This window comes from Podarcis filfolensis, assembly GCF_964270895.1.
Source record: "Podarcis filfolensis genome assembly, chromosome: 10".
Classification (NCBI taxonomy): Eukaryota; Metazoa; Chordata; class Lepidosauria; order Squamata; family Lacertidae; genus Podarcis; species Podarcis filfolensis.
In genome coordinates this window covers 31,164,489-31,180,307 of record NC_139612.1, presented here as the reverse complement: position 1 = coordinate 31,180,307, position 15,819 = coordinate 31,164,489, and the positions used below count along the sequence as shown (strand labels likewise).

Sequence of the window (15,819 nt, the reverse complement as noted above, 5' to 3'; positions counted from 1 at the left end):
CTTGTATTTTTTACCTTTTGAACCACTCTGAGATCTTGTGATAAAGGGTGGTATAGAAATCTAATGAATAAAATAAATAAATAAAAACTTATTGGGACTCTGAAGGCATGCTACCTGGTGAAACAATCCCCTTCAGGAGCAGAGATGTTGGGGACAGTTCTCTTTTCAAATCTGGAATAGCTAAGCCATTCACAGACATGTCTTTGTTGTTTAGTCGTTTATTCGTGTCCAACTCTTCGTGACCCCATGGACCAGAGCACGCCAGGCACTCCTGTCTTCCACTGCCTCCCGCAGTTTGGTCAGACTCATGCTGGTAGCTTTGAGAACACTATCCTACCATCTCGTCCTCTGTCGTCCCCTTCTTCTTGTGCCCTCCATCTTTCCCAACATCAGGGTCTTTTCCAGGGAGTCTTCTCTTCTCATGAGGTAGCCAAAGTATTGGAGTCTCAGCTTCAGGATCTGTCCTTCCAGTGAGCACTCAGGGCTGATTTCCATAAGAATGGATAGGTTTGATCTTCTTGCAGTCCATGGGACTCTCAAGAGTCTCCTCCAGCACCATAATTCAAAAGCATCAATTCTTCGGCGATCAGCCTTCTTTATGGTCCAGCTCTCACTTCCATACATCACTACTGGGAAAACCATAGCTTTAACTATATGGACCTTTGTTGGCAAGGTGATGTCTCTGCTTTTTTCCCTTTTTTTCTTTTTCTAGGCCTGTGTTTAAGAGGACTGCATTTTTTCAGTGCATTAAAATGTGGAAAGCGTCAATATGGAGGCCCAAGATGTGTTCAGCTTGAGGTTCTCTCTCATAAATTACTGTGGGTTTTCGTTTCCAAATAGAATATATGTCAGACTGCCTTCCATACTAAATTCTGAATGGTAGACTTGAATGTCTGCCGTCAATTCCCCCCAAGTTGCTGTTGGCGAGCCGTTCCATCTGTGCATTCGCTCCCCCCCCCCACTACTGGCGATTTGGGGATAGTAGGGCAAACTCACCTCACATACAGTTGTTCTAATGACAGGACTGCAATGAGATCACCGCGGAGTCCTTTGCAGTTCTAAAGAACTGTATAGATACTATCTGGTGGTTATGACTCATATTTTTAAAATATTTGCAACTAGTGCAAAACTGCTGATAACTTTCTGGTTCTGAGGGCCTCACCGGCTTGCACACAATGCCCCATGGTGGTGAAATAAGGTTATGACATTCTTTTATGTATGTCTTATTCTAGTCTGTGCTATGGATGTGGCTGTTGCTGAGCATTAGACGACTCAAAGCCTGCAGGAAAAGAACGGTCTGCTTAGTTAAAACTAATATGAAAGAGGCAACCCTTGTTTAATCACCACCCAGGGGCAGAGGAAGGGGTGTGTGGTGGGGGCTGGTCACCCCAGGTGTCACCACTGGGGTGTGTGACAAAATGCTGGGCGGCACTCACCGTGGGGCCTGCAGCGCGCCCAAGCCATGCGTCTTTCCTGGGAAAGACACGGTGGCTTATGCACGCAGTCTCCGCGCTGCCCAAATGGTCTGCCCGCCACCACCCCCTCAGCTGTAGGGCAGCTGAGTGGGGGGAGGCAGGCGGACTCCTTAGAGGCCCCATGGAGCATCCTGCCCCGCCTGGCCCCACCCCACAGGCGGCTGGCCCTCCCGCAGGCGCCCGATTGGCTTGCTCCATCGCTGTCACCCCCCAACCACTGCTTCTTGGACCTTGTTGTCCCCTGTGGTTGTCAATAGATTCAGCCTGACCTTAAATATGCTCTCATAGGCTCCTTTTGGCTTCCTTTCCCCCTTTCCTTAAGCTGCCTCCATCTCCACTGCCCTCTTAGTCTACTTTCTCAAACCCCTGCCTCCTCACTTTGCCTTGCCTCCTAGCCGTGGATTTGACCTTGGAAAGAGAAAGGAGTTTGAAGACTGCCCCAAATATACAGTGCTCTTGCTTTTAAGTGCGGATCCTGTTATAAGAGCATTAAGATCATATGGACATCTCATGTTACCTAACTGTGGATGCGTTGAAGCACATTGTGTGAGCTGTGTTTTGTTTTGTGTAGGCATATTCTTTGGTTCAAAGTGGCTAGGAGCCTTCCCACCCATGTGTGCACTCCCTGGGCCATTCCACCACTGTTTTGGGCTGCCAATAGGGGGCGCCGATACAGCTCCTTGCGTCTGCACACCCCCTACCTTCATTTTGTTTTCATCAGCCCAGAGGAAGGTAATCTACCTGCCTTTTTCCACCAGTTGTTGCTGACAGTGGCGTAGTAGAGGGGGCAGGGGGCCTGGTGCCCTGGGCTCACAATCTGGGGGTGTGCAAACCAGGTGCCCCCCCAAAGATCCCCATCATGCACCCTCTGAGCAGTGTCGCGTCCCTGCTTGCTGAGTGTTTGTTTGTGGTATTTTTATTTTTAAAAGCAGCTCTGCTTTTGCACAGAACTGCTCCTGCACAAAACTCTCTCTCTCTCTCTCTCTCTGCGTACTTTGCTCAAGTAAACAAATGTGCATGCCCGCGAGAGCTCTCAGAGTTCCTGGCCTAGAGCGACACAGGCAATTTTTGACTGCTCTTTTGTGCAATTCATTGTAGGGCTTGAGAGTGCAAGCCTAATGGGCTAGGGTAGCCATTTATGAGGCTGGCCACTCAAGAGGAATAAGTGCATCACCAAAAGAGGACAAAAGAAGGTGCCAATTTGCATAAAAGTTATATGCTCAGATGCAAATTTAAAAATGACTACTGCAGTTTAAGTGGAAATATAGTGCATATCACCATAGTGGGCAAGACTGAGACCAGTTGACTTGTGTGTCCGCTCATCTCCTGTCCAGGTGGTATCTGCTGATGGGCATCTTGAAGGTCTCTGTTCAACCTTCTTATGCTTCTTTGTTTTAAAACCAGACTTGGACCCAACAGCTCAGTGAACCTCAGGCCTGGGGTGTGTGAATGTGGCCCTCCACCCCTCTCTCTATGGCCCTTGGAACTCTCCCCAGGCTAAGCCCCTGATCTGAAGGCCACACTTCTCACTGGGCCTGCTCCACGCAGCTCTCAAGTGCTTTTTCATAGCTAGAACGTGACCTGGTTATGATAATGCCTCTTGCTTGCCTGGAGGATGGAGAGGTAGAATATTTGATGGTTGAACTACAGTTGTACCTTCCTTGGAAGTCGAATGGAATCCGTTCCGGAAGTCCGTTCGACTTCCAAAATGTTCAGAAACCAAAGTGTGGCTTCCGATTGGCTGCAGGCAGCTCCTGCAGCCAATGGGAAGCCGCAGAAGCCACATGGGACGTTTGGGTTCCAAAGAACGTTCGCAAACCGGAACACTCACTTCTGGATTTGTGGCGATCGGGAGCTAAAACGTTCGAATACTAAGGCGTTCGGAATCCAAGGTACAACTGTATTAGATCACTGTTCAAAAGTAGGAGTCACCTGTCTTGGTCCACCCACGTTCACTTCTGTCCACACCCATCATTGGCATGTGGTCCCTGGAAAGTTGCTTTTGGCCTGAAAATTCCCCCTCTTCTCTGGTGAAATAGAGGACTATTCAGTGACAGCTCTTCAAATAGAGGAATGTTCTGCGTGAAGTACAATACACACGGCCACACGACAAACAGTATAATCCTTTACTCAAAAGTAAGACCTGTTGTGGCGAAGGGGGCTTACTCCCAGGAAAGCACTGATGTGTAGTTGTTTTGCATCATGTCATTTAATTTCGGAGAATACAGTATTGTCTGTGCTGTTTTGAATTCCACTCTTGGTCACTAGGTGTCACTGGACAATTTAATTAGAGGACTGAAGACAGTTCAGTGACAGCCTGGGGGGGAATGAAAAGCAATTGTGATTAATGCAAGGATACAGTTGTATCACTGGGATAAAAGCTCATAACATAAATAATAAATGCTACTTGAGAAATAGCCAGATACAACCCTAGATTATGAAACAAAAGATGTATGAATCAGCCAACGTCATTTCAACTTCGTGAAAATGCAAATAAAGGAGAACTTAATTTGAAGCCGGAAATAATTAGGTAATAATAATAATAATAATAATAAGTTTTACAATCAAATTTCTTCTTTGGAGAACAAGAAAAAATTAATTACTTTTTAAAAATCCTTGGATAGATGAGATAAGTTCATTCTGAAGCTGTGTGTGTTTGTGTGAGAGAGTGTGTGTGCAGCGCAAGAACTATTATGGCTTTATCTTCCAGTACTGCTATGTAAAACTTATGGCGAAGTGTGCTTGACGTTGAACAGAAGTGGCACGTTCCCTTTCAAGAGACTTCACAGTCAGTCAAAGAGTCAGTTCACACATTACAGACCAGGTGAAAATCTGATGCACGTACAGTACATGTATTCCATGCAATGTCTATTCCAGGGGAATACAATTTCTAGGAAAAGAAGGAGGGCTGTGATTCATCTACAACAAATGAGAAGGATACCTGTTGATTTATTTATTTATTTAATTTTAATTAGTAATTATATTGCACTATCAGCTCACATGGTGCCTTAAATTGTGGGTTCCAGGCCAGAAGAGCTTACAAGCAAGTGCCAAACTACATGTTACACTGGGTGAACCATGATTGATTTCTCAGCATATTGTATCTCTTTTTGGTTTCTTAAATTCAGACATGGGGAGAGGGGCTGCTAATATAATTACGGCGCAGTGCAGAGAAATCTACCCCCTCCCCCGCCATCTTCCATTTACAGTCACCTTATTCCAATCTTCTATTGCTTTGCAAGGGGTGGGAAAGAGATAAAGACACGATAAAGACACCTGTATTTCTTTTCCTCCACAGCTTGAAATAGGGTGAAGCAGACTGGGAAAACAACACATATTGAACAGCTTAGATAAGTCTCTTAGTGCTGTTTTTTTCCATCAAATTATGCATTCACTTTAAAAAAAAAGTTCGGCCACTGATCTCTCCTGGCATGTGTCATTTGGCCCTAAATTCAGAACTCTCGTGGGCACAGAGGGCATAAGGCGATAGCCATAATTTACGAAAGACTAGAATCATAAATTCTTGAGAAAGAAAGAATTCTCCATGAGAGAAAGACAAGATTTCTACAGATTTTGCTAGTGGCTGTTAAGACTCTTCTTTTACAAAAACTGCAACATTTTGAAACCTTATTTGCTGTATCTGGATGTGATTAAATGGGGGTGTAAAACAGAGATCAATGTACACTCTTTGTAACTGTATACTGTTCCACAATATACTGGTAATGTGACCTCTTTCCAATTAGAGAAATGTGTGCTTATCACTGATATATTAATGCTGATCTGCAAATTACAATTAGGTGTTTAATTAGCACACATTGAGGCACCCTGAATGCCTCATTAACTGATAATGTAAATTATCTGACTGAATATTAATTATCAACATTTTGTAACTTGACCCTTCGCTTGGCTACAATAGTGAACAAGCATGGAACAATTAACTATCTCCTATGACCCCAACTACATTATCAGGCTATACAGGTTTTATGCCACTTTAGGCTTCTTCCAAAGAATTATTGGAATTGTAGTTTGCTAAAAATGTATTGACTTCTCTCTTAGATATCCCCAGAGCCTTCTCATGAAACTGCAATTCCCAGAGTTCCCCTTCTCTGGGAAAGTAAACGACTTAAAGTCTATTTGCGGAGATGCTCACTGTAAATATAGACTTTCGTTTGAGTAAAAGGAGCGGGCCTCTCCTCTCCTGGGGAGGAATAACATGAAGACACCTGTTATTTATAACTTGGTTTGTTAGATTTGGAATGGTCAGACTCATAACCGGGACCTGTCAAATGTTTCTCTCATTTTAGATCTGGTGTAGTGACTTTAAGTGTAATGAGAACCAAGAAGTCATTGGTTCAAATCTTGCCTTTTAACCACGCACTCAGCCTCCCCCTAAAATCAGGAAGTGACAGCTCAGCTCCTTGTCAATATTTTGTCCTTTGTGTCTTGGACTGGATGACTTCCTCCTGTCATTTAACTGCATGCACGTCCGTTTTGAAAATTGCATTTTATTTCATAAACATATGTTTTATTCGGAAAATAGTCCTGTATAGGTGTCTGCTGAAACATGACAGCTCGAGATGATTTCTGTGCAAAAGAACAATTCTTCCACATGAAAAGAACAACAACGGGGAATGCATTTTATTGGTTTTTAAAATTCACAGTAAGAAACGGATTCAGCCAGGCATCCTAACCCCACTTGCCTGGGAGCAAGCCCCATTGAATTCAGTGGGAGTTACCTTGGAACAGGCATGGTTAGGACTGCAGCCTCCATGCATATGGTCTTCTCCTAGCAACGAACAACTTACACATAGTCAATAAATAGCCCTTCAGGAAAAAAAGAAAAGCAATAAGGCACCTGTTGGGACAGTGACAATTGTACATCAATGAATATGCAAATGACATACATTGCAAAGCAATTTACGTATACATTTTCATATAATATGCAAAACATTGTAGAGAACTTAGCTGAAAATCATTAACAGCAAGAGTCCATGTGACGATTGGGGTTGAATGGGTGTACTGGAAGAAATCTAGCTGAATATCCATTTTGAGAAGATTCCTCCAACATCCCTTAACTACACAACAAAATATGTCCCCCTCTCCTGCCCCTAACACAGACAACAACCCAATGCCACTGAGCATGCTCAGTTCTCATTGGGTTGGGTTTTTTTTGGGGGGGGGTTCCTCCCAGCTTTGCTTCTTCTTCTTTTAAATGATAAAGATTATTGTGCTTCTGCAAACCTTGATTCTGGTACTTCCCTTTTAGGGTTGGATAGTGGAAATCAGCCCTGAGTGCTCACTGGAAGGACAGATCCTGAAGCTGAGGCTCCAATACTTTGGCCACCTCATGAGAAGAGAAGACTCCCTGGAAAAGACCCTGATGTTGGGAAAGATTGAGGGCACAAGGAGAAGGGGACGACAGAGGATGAGATGGCTGGACAGTGTTCGCGAAGCTACTAACATGAGTTTGACCAAACTGCGAGAGGCAGTGGAAGACAGGAGTGTCTGGCATGCTCTGGTCCATGGGGTCATGAAGAGTCGGACACGACTAAATGACTAAACAACAACAACAAAAGTGGCATTTTGCCTATCTTAGCAGAGTGGAGGACCTACATTTTTTGGGCCCTGAAGCTTGAACTGTTATGTGGGCCCCTTTGTAACCAACAACAAGGTCTGGGTACCCAGGGTTATCAGGGCTTTTTTTCAGCTGGTACTCACTAGAACTCAGTTTTGGCATCTCTCAGGTGGGTGCCATTGCCTTTCCAAGAGAATGAGGGAAGTGTTCATGATGAGTTCCAGAAACTCTTGTTCTAGAAAAAAAATAGCACTGATTATAGTTGTATTTAATTTTTTGGGTATTGTATAGATATTAAGCTATGTATGGATGTATACTGCTGGTTATGTTCTATGTCATAAACTGCCCTGTGGTCTTGCAATAAAGGGCACTATATAAACTGTTTAAAACATTCCGGGCGCCGTTGGCATTCTAAGAGAATGATGTGGGAACGTGGGGAACCGAATTTAAGATTGGAAAAATGTGTTAGCAGTCTAGTGTACACTTGGTATTCACTGGACTTCTTCAGAATTTATTTATTTTTTGCAGGTGTAAGGTGTACATATGGTGCTCAATCCCAGACACATTAATAGATTTCTCCATTGATTTTTATAAACAGCCTTGACTTTCCCCCCCTGGGAACATTAAAAATAGCTCCTCCGTGTGAATCAGGAAATGAACTATCCAGACAAAGGGATTGTTTTTCTCTCAACCTTCCCCCCCATTCAATCCTTCCTCCTACCTGGTTTTTAGCCCCTGCCCCAAGCAGTCATTCAACATCCTGTAAACACAAAGCACCCTCAGTCCTAGCTGGGTTGTTTTGTGCCTGGGGTGGTGGTGTTTTGGCTACATGGGCGATGGCAATCATCTCTGAATAACAGGAAAAGAGGGAGTGATACCCTCCACCAGTGGATCTGAACTTCAAAGGAGGCCTTTAGTTCCAAAAAGTGGAATCTAACTGGGAACATCACAGGTGCCTTTTATGACTTTGAGCAATGAGTTGAGCCAAGCTACCATCTTCCTGGAAGGGGCAAGCCATATCCCTAACTACCCTGTAACTCTATCTTGGACTGTGGCACTTCCAGAAATATTTTAGCAACTGGCAAATCTAAATTGCTGGCACCAAATCCCTTCCTGATAATGTTACATTCTGGAAGCTGTAAAAAAGAAAAAGAAAAAAAGAAGTTTTGATATTTTGAAGAGGCCACAAACAGAAATCCAAATAGCACTTAAAATATTAACTGTACAAATGTATCTAACTTAGCTTCATTTCATCTCTTTCTTATTTAGTTTCCATCTGACTATGCTGTCTTTCCTCCACTCCCTCTCGCCTTGCTTTCCATCTAATTGAATTGAGTGAAGCTATGGAATTAATGCTGCATAGGGGAGATATCCCATGTTGTGATTTTTGCTTTGTCTACACAATCTAGGAAATATGAGACATGGTCCTGATGCTGCTGAACTTCTTCAGCTCCCATCTGCCCCAGTCAGCATGGCCAATGGTCAGGAATAACGGGACCTGACATCCAAAACATCTGGAGGACACCAGCTTGAGAAAGGGTGGCACACTAACCTTGTGATGTGCTGAGTCCTCGTGTGATTTCCTCCCCTCATTTCCAAAACGTATCATGTGCAGGTGGCGTGTTAAGTATCCTGCTTTCCACCTCAGGAGGACACAGGAAGTTTCTCAGTCTTTGGTCCATCTTCTAACTCAATATTGTGTTTATTGACCAGATCTCCAGGATTTCAGAGAGAGGACATCCCAAGCTCTCATGGAGATATCAGGGATTGAACCTGGAAATGGTCTATGACAGCTGCTAAGCTATGGCCCTTCCATTAGTTATCCAACCCAAGAATGACTTGGTGTGCTCTCCTAATTGAGTGGTAAGTTCAAATTCACACTCAGCCGTAAAGCTCACTGGCTGACTTTGAGCCTATAACTCTCTCTCAGCTTAAGGTACACTGGGAGCGATACATGTACAATTGGAGTTCCTTGAGAGGAAAGGTTGGAGATATATATATATATATATATATATATATATATATATATATATACACACAGTGGTACCTGGGGTTACATACGCTTCAGGTTACATTCACTTCAGGTTACAGACTCCGCTAACCCAGAAATAGTGCTTCAGGTTAAGAACTTTGCTTCAGGATGAGAACAGAAATTGTGCTCCGGCGGCACAGCAGCAGCAGGAGGCCCCATTAGCTAAAGTGGTGCTTCAGGTTAAGAACGGACCTCCGGAACGAATTAAGTACTTAACCCGAGGTACCACTGTGTGTGTGTGTGTGTGTGTGTGTGTGTGTGTGTGTGTGTTGTCTCTCTGTTTTAATGGGCTTGGAGGGTGTGGGAGCATGTCACACTTGCCAGCAGCTTTGGAAACACTGCTTTGCTCAAACTTGATAGAAGGAGCATTTTCAGAGTCTCCATCTGTCTCTTCGGTTGAGCTGGAAGGACTGCAAAATGGGCCTCAGTAGAACATACCTTTTAAAAGAAGACGGGTGTGGTGAAGGGGTAACCCAGGGCTGATGCTCTTTCCTGACACAGTGCAAACACTAGTACCTTGAGCATCTCTGCGATCGCTCTCACCTGCAGATTGCAAGGCAATTGCCCGCTGGACCTGCTGCATCTGGCACATAATGGGTTGCCTATCCAATATGCAATCAGACTTTGGGTTGGTGTGCTTAATTCAGCTTTGAGTTATCCAGACAAGTGATCTGCCTGGAACAGAGGGGAAGAAATGCATGCAGCAGGAAGCAAGCAATGACGCCACACAGCAATAAAATTACAGTCTCAGCTAATAACCTTCTTGCTGCAGACTGTTTGAATTGTTCCATCCCACTCTTTGCTAGTCATTGTTCATGACTTGGGGTCATTCCGTCTGCCTTTGCTCTCTGCTTGAACGGCAGCTGCTTCGAACAGGAAGGCTGTGCATCAAAAGCATCACGTTACCCGCACGATATCAGTGAAAATATTTTTTATGGTTGCACATTTGTTGTTAAAAAGGCCCTAGCTCCCCTTTCCCAAAACCTTGCTAGCAAGGGAAGTAATGCCCCAACTCAGCATTTTTATTTACAGAACTGTTAGCTGCATAGAGTCTTTCGCCATTCTGCCAGCTGTCATCTAATTATTTTTTATTTTAGTACAATGTCATATTCTAAAAATGGTTCACATGTTTCGTGGCTGATATCCAGCTATTCCTTATGAGGGGGACTTATCATTTTGTCAAGCAACAGGCAACAGTACAGGAATTAAAACTGTGGATCTTAAGCTAGTATTCGGTTTCCACCTTAACATTCACACAAGAGTATTCACTACAGCTAATTTTCTTTTATTGCTTTGAACTCATGCAGCAGCAGAGCAGAAAGAGAACAGGCTGTCGATTCCTGGATGTCATACATCTGCGGAACTATTATGCATGGCCTATTATTTCTGGCAGAGTGGCAGAAGAAGGCAACCATACAGAATCTCCCAAGGCCACATGAGGGTCACTGTTTCACTGCACCCAGGCAGCTAAATAGTCAGATAAAAGCTCCATGGCCTAGTTAAGGTACAAGTGTTCCCAATCCAGCTGTATAATTTATTATGGCCAAGTGCATCTCTGTGGTGCAGTAACAGCAGTCAATGTCTGAGCAACTACTAAAGTTGTCTCTATTTTCCAGGGACATTCCCAGATTTACAGAAAGATGCTGTCCTGGTTTCTGATTTGATCCTGATATGTCCCACTTTTCCTCAGAACATTGCTATTTTCATCGGATAAATTTTGGAGTGTGTGGAGTTATGCAACCCCCAAGCCAAGGAGACAAGTAAATATACAACCTTTAGAAGACATCTGAAGGCAGTCCTGTACAATTTTATTATGTTTTTTTATGCGTTGGAAGCCGCCCAGAGTGGCTGGGGCAACCCAGCCAGATGGGCAGGATATTCTTATTCTTATTCTTATTCTTATTCTTATTCTTATTCTTGACATCCCAATTTTTGTCACATTAATGTTGGAGGATAAAAAGGGACCCCTGACCATTAGGTCGGACTGTGAACGAGATTGGGGTTGCGGCACTCATCTTGCTCTATGGGCCGAGGGAGCCGGCATACAGCTTCCAGGTCATGTGGCCAGCATGACTAAGCCGCTTCTGGCAAACCAGAGCAGCGCACGGAAACACCGTTTACCTTCCCGCCGGAGTGGTACCTATTTATCTACTTTTACTTGACATGCTTTTGAACTGCTAGGTTGGCAGGAGCAGGGACCGAGCAACGGGAGCTCACCCCGTCGCGGGGATTCGAACCGCCAACCTTCTGATCGGCAAGCCCTAGGCTCTGTGGTTTAGAACAACAGCACCACCCACGTCACTAACGTTGGAGGAAATGCTATTGCAAAATGTCAGTTTTATTTTTTAAAGAAAATGATTCAAACTAGTTCCTGCACAGCCATGATTAAGAAACAGAACGATACATCAAAATGCATAATTGCCTAATTATACCTTGATGGCATATGTTTTTCTTTTTTTTTAATGCAGCGATAGCTAGTATTCAATTTTGCGGTGAGATGTAATAAGTCCTGCTCTTTCTGCCCCCTTAAAAGTTGGAGCCATATATGCACTTATCTGGGGATTAACTCCAAAGAACTCAGTAGGACTTGTTTCCGAATAAGCATGCAAGGTACATAGGAAGTTGCCTCACACCACTGGTCCATTTGGCTCACTCTTGTCTATGCTAATTGGTTGCAACTCCCCAGGGTTTCAGACAGGGGTATCTCTCAGCCCTCCCTGGAAATGGCAGGGATTGATGATGGGACCACCTGCATGTGTTCTCCATTGAGCTATGGCCCTTTCCTAAGTATTGGGTGGGCCACGCATGTGTCAAAACCTCTAGCCATTGAGATGTGTGTGTGTGTGTGTGTCTGTTCTGTCTGCAGAAATATGTAGAATCAGGCATGCAATGCTTGCAACTTGACCTCCGAGCAAACTCCTTGGCAAAGTGCCTGGAAGCTTTATATAGTTACCAAAGATTGCTTGTTAAAATGTGATATTTTGGGACTCATCCTTTCCTGAAGGCAAGGCTGGAATTAACCACTTCCCCACATAGTCACTTTCAGCTTTCGTGCCTTTGGCAGTGTTGCCCTTTTGCCTTCTCGCTGCTTGAAACAGCAAACTTGTCTCTGAGCACTGCTTTCTCAGGAATACACACGCAAACACAGATATATACAGACTAGTTAGCTGACTCAAAATGACAGGAGATTAAATTAAAATCCTGTTGATGATGAAACATTACTTACAGTCCAAGCTCCATTTTATTATATATTCGTTATGCCCTGCCAATTTGCAATAAATGCAAACTTGAAGTCATTTTGACATATTATTTGTTTATTCCTGACATTTCTAACCTGCTCCATCAGTCACACAGCTCCCGCTGCGGCTTATGAGAGATAAAATAATATAAAACAGGAAAAACCCCAGAATGAAACAACATCAGTGGCGGGGGGGAAAGGTAGGCTGGAGACTGTACTGATATTAGCAACTCCCAACACCAGCAACTCTTTGATAAAACAAAAATGCTTTTAATGATCATTCATACATATCAACTGAATGACCCTGTTAAAAAGAAAAAGAAAAAAGAAATCCAGCATTTGTGACAGATCTGGAATGGATCCTCAAAATTTCCATTTGTGTGAAAACGGTTTGAGCATCAATCCCCTTCTCTGTGGAAGGTTTTTAATCATGTTTTCTGTCAGGCACGACAGAAGACTGAGAAACCGCTGTCTCATTCTCAGTCATGCATACAGATGCTGATATTCTGCCAACATATTGCCCATGACAGTGATCATTAGCTGCAGATAAATTTTAATCACAATAACCAGGTTCATCACAGCTCAGGAGACACAAGTAGCCCCTTCCTTCCATTCTCCTAATCTGCAGGGGTAGATTTCCAGAAATGCAATGGGGTCTTGGAATGAGCCCATTTACTGGTTGGCAGCAGTGGCGGACCTTGGGGTCTCAAATTTCAGTGGCTTCCTGTGTGACACCAAAATTTGATGGCCCCCGCCTCTCCCCTTCCATTCTACAGCATAGTTATGGCACCCCGAGGCTTCAAGCCCAGTTCAATGGAACCGGTCATGCTCCCCTAAATCTGCAGAGCCCACCAATGGAACTATTCTCAGACTGGTCACATCCAGTCATTGGTGCGGATGGGGAAAAGCACACTTATTCTCCCATGTACAATTGACTGAAGGTGTGGATAGTAAGCTCCAAATTTGCTGCAAAAAAGCAAAAAGAAAAGAACTATTTAGATAAGTGAAGAAATTGCAACAGACACTTCATCTGGTCCAAACTGGAGCAGCCATATACAGACCCTCCAATTCTCCCTATTTTCCAGGGACAGAGCCCTGGATTTACTGAAGCTGTCCCAGTTTCTGATTTGATCCTGGAATGTTCCGCTTTTTCTTAGGATGTCCCTATTTTCATCAGAGAAATGCTGGAAGGTATGGAGTCATTCAAGAGGGACGCGGGTGGTCTAAACCACTGAACCTAGGGCTTGCCGATCGGAAGGTTGGCGGTTCGAATCCCTGCAACAGGGTCAGCTCCCGTTGCTCAGTCCCAGCTCCTGCCCAGCAGTTCGAAATCACTTCAAAGTGCAAGTAGATAAATAGGTACTGCTCCGGTGGGAAGGTAAACGGTGTTTCTGTGCGCTGCTCTGGTTTGCCAGAAGTGGCTTAGTCATGCGGGCCACATGACCTGGAAGTTGTCAGCGGACAAACATTGACTCCCTCGGCCAGTAAAGCGAGATGAGCGTCGCAACCCCAGAGTCGTCCGCGACTGGACTTAATGGTCAGGGGTCCCTTTACCTTTACCTTTATGGAGTCATTCAACCCCTGAGCCATCTGAAGGCAGTCCTGTATGGGGATGTTTTTTAAATGTTTCATGTTTTAGTATGCTTGTATATATGTTGGAAGCCACCCAGAGTGGCTGGGGCAACCCAGTCAGATGGGCTGGATATGAATATAAAAATTATTATTATGAATATTATAATGGAATAGGGCACCCCTATTTTCATCAGAGAAATGTTGGAGGATATGCATATATATGACTGGTTGAGGTTCATAAAATCCCTGTTTTAAAACAACTGTGCAGGTTTCCATTTGGTTTCCAGGTTCAATTCAAGGTGCTCATGTTAGTGTCTCCATCCCTCCTGATGTTCTCAGGTATTAAGATTGGCAAAGGGTGCTCTCTTGGTAGTTCCACAGCCCTCAGAAGTGCAGGGAACGGTGACCTAGGAAATAGCTTTTTACCCTTTACCCTGGCCACTGACAGCTAAGTATTTTGTTTTGTTGGAACTACCTCTTTGCTGAATTTGCACTTTTCTAGCTGGAAGGATTTTACTTCTTTTTGTAATTCTAACTGGTTTATCTGTTTTTTGGCACCATATTGTTGTAAGCTGCCCTAGAACCGTAAGCTGAAGGGTAGGGAAGAAATCTTATGAACAAACAAACGCAGGAAGCTGTCTTATACGGAGTCCATCAAATTTAGACCATCTAATTCAGTATCGTCTACACCAGGGTTTCCCAAATTTGGGTCTCCGGCTGTTTTTAGATTACAACTCCCATCATCCCTAGCTAGCAGAACCAGCGGTCAGGGATGATGGGAACTGTAGTCTCAAAACAGGTGGAGGGTCTTCACTTACTGTTAAGATTTGGACAGGGGTGTCTCCCAGCCTGACCCAAAGATGCCAGGATCTGAACATGGGACCTTCTGCTTGCAAAGGAGCTGATCTGCCACTGAGCTACAGCCCTGTGTCTGAACTGAGCAGGTCACATAGGAGCAGGAGGTAATTTAATGGAAATGTTCACATTGCCATAAGGATCCCAAAGTATCTCATGGAAGCCATGAAGAGTTGTACACTTCAAGCATTTTTCTGCCCCTGATGCCTCAATCTCAGTTTATATTATTGATGAGTTTTGGTCTCCCTTGTGTATTCGTATATGCAAAAGTATATCCAGCACATCCTAGTCTAATCCATCATCTCAGTTCATGCTGCAGTCAAAACAATAAAAATTAAACGCTACGTTGCTGCAGTGAAATAAAATCCTAAAATATTGGCTGCAACTTTTCCCCCTCCCTGACTGGCCTTCCTTTGCTGAGCTCATGGCAAACAAATGAATCAATGCCACCCCACTCCTCAGATCACTTAAAAATTAATGACACATGTAACTTATCACGTGTACCTTCTGTCTTATGAAACATATGGGGTTTTATTTTATTTTTTAGTGGTTTCTGTTGCTTGTATTTTTCCTTCCAAAAGCAGGCATCCAGGTTTCTATCTGTAGCTCACCCTCCTCTGCACTTTTCCAATCCTATTAATATATAAGTGGCAAAGCTTTGATGAGTTATTTTCAGTGCTTAGAACATCTTAAGGCTTTTAAAGTGTCCTCCTGGTCTTCCATCTTATCGGCATGCATTAGATTCCTGTGTGGAAGAGCAGTAAGCACATTTGCAGGCCTAATGTCATTTAGCTAAAGAAAGGAGAGTGGCAGGATGTGTTTTGGGAAATTTCACAGATGCAGCAAGAGACCGTCTGTGCACAAAATAATCCCATCTAAGAGCAGAAGTAAAGAGAATGTTTAAGGAGCAAAGGGATAGACAGAGAAGCATTTAGTTTGCATTAAAAATACAGCATGAAAGCTGTGCCAAGTCAATGAGTATTCTGCACAAATAAATAAAGGATTCTGCTGTGAAAATAAATTATACAAGTTTAACACAAATTTCTTCCTCATTTTCCATAATTCATTACAT

General features: G+C 43.7%; 1 long non-coding RNA gene across 1 annotated transcript in view; it reads right to left on the bottom strand.

The window, feature by feature from the left end:
* Positions 1-7,161: 7,161 nt before the first annotated feature.
* The window catches only part of LOC310744027, a 42,966-nt gene continuing 34,308 nt past the window's right edge, over positions 7,162-15,819 (bottom strand). Inside the window, exons 3-4 of the long non-coding RNA XR_014539359.1 lie at positions 15,252-15,380; positions 7,162-8,186 (exon numbers count right to left, since the gene is read on the bottom strand). This is a non-coding gene — a long non-coding RNA (uncharacterized lncRNA). The remainder of the gene's footprint in view (positions 8,187-15,251; positions 15,381-15,819) is intronic.